Source organism: Symphalangus syndactylus, chromosome 9, assembly GCF_028878055.3.
Source record: "Symphalangus syndactylus isolate Jambi chromosome 9, NHGRI_mSymSyn1-v2.1_pri, whole genome shotgun sequence".
NCBI classification, from domain to species: domain Eukaryota; kingdom Metazoa; phylum Chordata; class Mammalia; order Primates; family Hylobatidae; genus Symphalangus; species Symphalangus syndactylus.
The window spans coordinates 17,893,245-17,899,632 of NC_072431.2; the positions used below are offsets into that span (position 1 = coordinate 17,893,245).

Genomic DNA, 6,388 nt, shown 5'->3' on the forward strand with positions numbered 1-6,388 from the left:
CTATATAGGAAACTGTTAGGCCTGAGGTACTGATTGACTAATAAATTATTAATTTGCATTACTTTATGGCATTTCTGCTCAGAACTATAAACATTCTATATTATTTCAAGGTTTAGTCTCAAGCAATCTAAAGCCAAGTGGGTTAAAAAAAAAGATGTGGGCATATAAACATGCTGTCATATTTCTGATAACCAGTTGCTTTAGAAGAGGGCTAGTTGCATATAAATTTTAGTGGAAGAAAATTAATATGAAGCATTACTTCACTGTAGCAAGAGTTTAAGCGCTAAAATCCACCTTCCTGGCCTTTGGATTCTATCTGTAAAAGGTTGCCGTCAGAAGTGAATGTTAGAATATTTTTTTTCTGCATTTAGCTTGGGAATGTGATCTTAGAAACCTGGATTAATTTCTCTTCCTTCCACTGCTTGCAACCTCCGAACAGACTTTGCTAATTTTAAGCTATTCTAGCCATACTCTGTCCCTGGGTTGACTTAAGCAGGGTGTTCTTCTGGTACATCTGTAACCATCTTGGATCAGAGCCTAGATAGAGACGCCATTCTGAATATTGTAATGACAAGGTACAGTGTACTTCATCTATGCATTCTAAAAGGGTTTTAAAAACAATGAGTTGGTCATAGAGCAGTTTGGGATCCTCGGCCAAAGAATAGTTGATGAATATAATGCTAACCACACCAGAGGCAGTCATAATAAGACACCATGAACTTCCTTCCCAGAGATCTGAAGTTAATGCACGACTGGAATTAGACACACAGTGCTATGAGAGGCATTGTCGGAAGAAGTGATGTTTAAGCTGAGGCTTCAAAGGTGAAGTGAGAAAGGATCCATCAACGAAGGGAAGGGGAATCATGTTCAGTCAGTAAGACAGAGGAGGCAAGTACTGAACACAGAAAAGCATGGTACATTCAAGGAACCAAAATGTGATCATTGCAGGGTGACAAGGAAAATGGTATGGATAAGGGTGGGAAAGTGGTAGGGACCTGAGTGTGAAGGTTCTTACAAATTAAATTGCTTGAACATTTAAGGGTTATGGGAAATCATGAAGCTCTTTAAGTACCTAATCACATTTATATTGTAGAAAAGGCATTCATCCATCAGATGGGATGCTTCCTCTCATTTCCACACATTTGTTGTCTGTGCTGGAGGGTGGAGGGGCGCTGACCCTGCTCATTGCCATAGAGAATAAGTTGGCTACACGGGGCTTCTCTTAGAGTCACAAAGACATGCCTTTCCTCCTGGGTCCTTTGCATCTGCCTGCAGTGCTCATACTCCTCTCTTGGTTGACTCATTCTTACTCTTGTAGTCTTACCTTGAAAGTCACCTCCTTAGAGAGGCCCTCCCTGACCACCTGATAATTACAATGCCCTCTCCCCATATTCTCTATTTCAGCACTTTGCTTATTTCCTATATAGCACTTGGCAATTTGCAAGTTGGGGTTTTCTTGAGGAACCCCTTTTTGTCTTTCTCTCACTAGTATATAAAAGCTCCATGGCATTGGAAATTCATACCTTGCCTGTGTTACTCACTGACATATCCAGAGCACCTTCATGAGAGACTGAGTGTAGGGAGACCAGTCAGGGAACCACTGTAAGCATTCAAGTGAGAGGTACTGGTGGTCTGGGCCTAGGTTAATAGTGGTGTGCGCTCATTTAGGGATATTTTTTAAACAGGCAAAACAGGTCTTGATAATTGATTTGATGGTGGGAAAGAGAAAGGTCAAGAGTCCCCAGGCTTCAGGGACTCTCAGAGTTCTAGGTGTCCAAAAGGATTGGAAAAAAATCATTTGTTACTAATGGAAATCATATAATAAGCAGTTTCAGAAAAATTGTTCCACAGCTATTTTAAGGGTTTAAAGCTACTATTAATAGTAAAAATGAAACAGTAGGTAGTAAGCAGAAAAAACAGCACTAATTTATAGCCTGCAGAAGGTTTTCAAAGTGTTGCAATAAAAAGCAAGTGATAAATGGTTTTTAGAAGTATAGCAATCCCTTGTTTGAGATTGCTCAACTGAAATTATAATTCTTCAGTTACACAATAGTGTAAAAGTAGGTTTAAGGTGGGTTTTTTTGGTTTTTGTTTGTTTTTTGGTGTGTGGGGTTTTCCTGTAAAATCCAGGAGAACTGCTGGACAAATTCTAGAAGAGCTGTAACTGGTTTAAGATTTAAGTAACATCAAATCAGTAGACTTGAGTAAGATTTTAGAATAATCTAATCAATATGCTATATATACATATTTATAACTATAGATACCAACAAAAATGTCTTCTACGATTTTTGCAATGCTTGGAAAAAGAAGTCATAGTAATAATAACCTTACATACAGTAACCATCAGTTTACAAGACACTTTCTATGTACATTATCTATGTTGATTACTGCACCCTCTTTGTAAAGTGAAATTTACTGATTTTATTTTAAAATTGCAGGAACTGGCCTCATAGAGGCCAAATGACTTGTCCAAGGTCATACAGTTAATTAATCACTGAACAGGACTTAAGGCAGAGAAGAAACTAGAACCTCCATTTTACAGATCAGAAAAGGTGCTCCAGAACACTTGCCTGAGGCCATGGGGTTTGAAATTGGTGGAAGCAGAACTAGGAAACAGCTTTCCCCTTCAGCCTATTTTTTCCTCTGTGGGTCAGTACAGTGCAATAATGCCCTGTCACATTTGGGTTTGGGAGGCTCAATGGAGGCAGATCAGGGACAAGTGTTTTGTCTATGCATAGGGCTCACTCTCTGCTGCTCAGTTCTCCTGGCGCCCGGCTTTCTTTCTGTCCTTCTCCTTGGGGTCCCCCAATACTACTGGCAGTGTTTCCATGGACTGGTGAGGCAATAGAGGAGAGGAGTCCAGTCCACATGCTACCTGTGTGACACTGCTGGTCTCCCCATCACTCTAATGGCCCACATAGACTCTTGAGTTAGGGCCCTTTCCTCAGTGATAGCAACAATTGCCTCATACTATTTGTTTTTCTTCCTAGAAATTCCCAAGGGAAAGAGAAAGAGAAAGAGAATCTGATGGGCCCAGTTCATCTTTTCAAGCTAGGGCACATCATAGGGCACTGGCCTATGGGTGGGCCACCCTTGCTTCAGGTACCACTCCTGGTCCATCAGCTGTGAGGCTATCACAGTATTTACAAAGGGCTGATCTACCTAGGGCAGGGCTACAGAGGGGGCAGTTTCTCCCAAAGTGGGATGTGGGCATGGCAGGTATTTTGTTGTTTGTTTTTGTTTTTTGAGATGAAGTCTCTCTCTGTCGCCCAGGCTGGAGTGTGGAGGGCAGTGGCATGATCTTGGCTCACTGCAGCCTCTGCCTCCTGGGTTCAAGTGACTCTCCTGCCTCAACTTCCTGAGTAGCTGGGATTACAGGCATGCGCCAACACACCTGGCTAATTTTTGTAATTTTAGTAGAGATGGAGTTTCACCATGTTGGCCAGGCTGGTCTCGAACTCCTGACCTCAAGTGATCTCCCATGTCTTGGCCTCCCAAAGTGCTGGGATTACAGGTGTGTGCCACCGCACCCGGCCTATGGCAGGTATTTTGAAGCTTGGTCTGTCTAGGTCAGTCCAAAGGCGAGCTACAGTTTACAGGGACAAGAGGTTACTGTGGTAGAGGGTGGGCAGGGGACTTTCTGGGACAAAAGATTTTGAATTGAATCTTGAGTGTAGATTTTTCGTTGGCCCAATGTATTAGTCAGGATTCTCCAGAGAAACAAAACCAGTTTATTATGGGAATTGGCTCACATGATTATGAAGGCCAAGAGGTCCCACCATCTGCCATCTGCCAGCTAGAGAACCAGGAAAGTTGGTGGTGTCATTCAGACCAAATCTTAACCAGGGGAGCTGATGGTGTAACACCCAGTCCAAGATTAAAGTTCTGAGAATTGAGAGGAGGGGGTGCTGCTGATGTAAGTTTCAGAGTCCAAAGGCCTGAGGATGAGGAGCTCTGACATTCATTAGAAGAAAAAGACGTACGTCCCAACTCAAGAAGAGAAACAGAATGTGCCCCTCCTTCACCTTTTTGTTCTGTTTCGGCTCTCAACAGATTGGATTATGCCCACCCCCATTGGTGAGGGTGGATCTTCTTTACTCAGCCTACTCTCTACTCATAGACTAACATCTTCCAGAGACAGCCTCACAGATACACCCAGAAAGAATGATTTACTGCTATCTGGGCATCTCTTAGCTCAGTCCAGTTGACACATAAAATTAGCCATCACACTCAGTAAGGAGAGGGCTGACAGGAGGGACAGAGAAAACAGCATGTGCAAAAGCACAGAGGCTTGGCTTGAGACAGCACAGCACACACAGAAAGTGCAAATCATTCAGTGTGGCTGGAATGTCAAGTCTATGGAGGAATGTAGGGGGAGACAGGGCTGGAAAGGTAGGCGAAGTTAGACTTGTGATTCTAGAGGCTGTATTACCTTACAAGTAGCATTAGGAAATGTAGATGATCTTTTTAAATTTGTTTATTTGTTTTCCACTTATGATGGTGAATGGAGAGTGTTGCTGGCATTTAGTGGGTGGGACTGGAAATGAGAAGGGCAATCCTGCAAACAGAAGAACTGTTGCGCCCTAATTGCCAATAGGGCTTTCACCGGGAAACGTGGGGCTAGATTGTGAAGGCCTTTCAATGTCATGCTAAGGGATTTGGATTTTAGTCCCAAGAAAGGTGGTGAGTAGGAATAAGGAGTCTAGAGCAGCTTCTAGATTTTGACTTGGGCAGTTGGGTGGAAGGCAGATCTAATCACTGAGGCTGGGATTACAGGGAGAGAGGAACAGAGGTAAGAAATGGCCAGAAAGATGATGAATTCACATTGCATATGTCAACATACAGGTGAAGTTGCCCGAGAGTCTGTTCAAATGCACTGCATAGCTCAGGAGAGACAATGGAGGGGCGATGTTGATGTGGAAGTCCTCAGAGCATCAGAAATAGGTGAGATTGTGGGCATAGATGAGATTGCTCAGAGTGAGTGTGGATTTTGGATTATCCAAGGCCAATTTTTAATCTTAGGCAGGCTTTCCTGCTTTCTACTGAGTGTGTTCACAGGAAATACCAATTAAAATTAATTTCAACATAAGTAAAACATAATTAGGAAGATAAATTTCCTGCCAAAAATATAACGAACTCTAGAGTGAAATGTAAAATGTTTTTAGCTCACTTATCTGATACTTTTATATGATGCTTTACCTTTGTTGATTCTATGAAGCCTAGTAAGTTAGAGTAGAAAATATTTTAGAAGTTTCAAGGAGATTGGTAATAGAAAAAAAATGAAGGTTAGATATTTCTCCTCTTTCTTAAGAGCTCAGATGATCTGGACTGTGTGTTTCTCTGGTTCCTCATTTAGCTGACAGTTTTCTGACCTATTACAGAGGGAAGTCGTCAGCTAGTTAGAAGGAAGGAATATACCAGGACATAAACTTTGTTTCTCCTCCCTCTTGTCATAGAAATTATATTTTCCCACTGTTGTTCATCTGAACAATGCCTGCCCAGATAGAAGGGGCAATGCATTGTATGATTCTTTTATGATCTAGTGATTTAAATCTTAAGTTTCAATGGAGAAAACTGAGCAGCCTAAATTATTGGCACATAAACCCATAAAGAATAGTCATTGATTAAGATAATCAATAGATGTTATTTTCAATAACAACAGCAGTGTGTTCTTCACCACTTCTAGAAGCACTTGGAAGTTCTTGGGAAGAATACTATTACTGCAGTTTAGACTAGCTTAGATTTTCAGATTGTTCTCTACTAAGTTGATTCAGATGGTTTTACTGGGTTTAAGTAGAATGGAGTCATGACTGTTTTCTAACATAATCCCAGCTTCCCTTGGGATCTCCCTGGGAAGGATATGGACACAAAGATTGAATAGAAGCTGTTAATTTCCTCAGATGGCCTGCCATTCAGTTAACTGTCAAACTGTTATTTGTAAATAACAGCACAGATTATCTGCACTCCAAGTTCTCGCCAAGTGATTGTCACTTGGAACACTCTGTGGACAGATTCTTATCAAGAACTTAATTGTGAGAAACAACATTCACACAGGGTTGCCTGTAGACATGCAGTCCATAATTTCCCTAGAAGATTGTTTCCCAAAGTGTCATCCTTAAATTTCCCTGAAATGTAAACAGGTAGTATATGATAAAATGATCAAATTGTTTTGGTAACACTCTAGATTAGACAAAGTTTCTTTACTGAAGAACTTCTTTAAACATTATTATATGTCAATGTACATGTAAATATCCAAGAAATAAGAATTTGAGTAGGCAGTATTTCTCCAATGTACTTGATCACAGAGCTCTTAGATAATATTATGAGAAATATGCATGTGTAGCCGGGCGTGTTGGCTCATGCCTGTAATCCCAACACTTTAGGAAGC

At 41.2% G+C, this 6,388-nt stretch overlaps 1 non-coding gene across 1 annotated transcript; it reads right to left on the bottom strand.

The window, feature by feature from the left end:
- Window positions 1-2,108: 2,108 nt before the first annotated feature.
- On the bottom strand, window positions 2,109-2,169 carry LOC129490869 (U7 small nuclear RNA). Its single transcript, XR_008660352.1, has one exon. It is a non-coding gene; the product is annotated as a U7 small nuclear RNA (small nuclear RNA).
- Window positions 2,170-6,388: the final 4,219 nt, after the last annotated feature.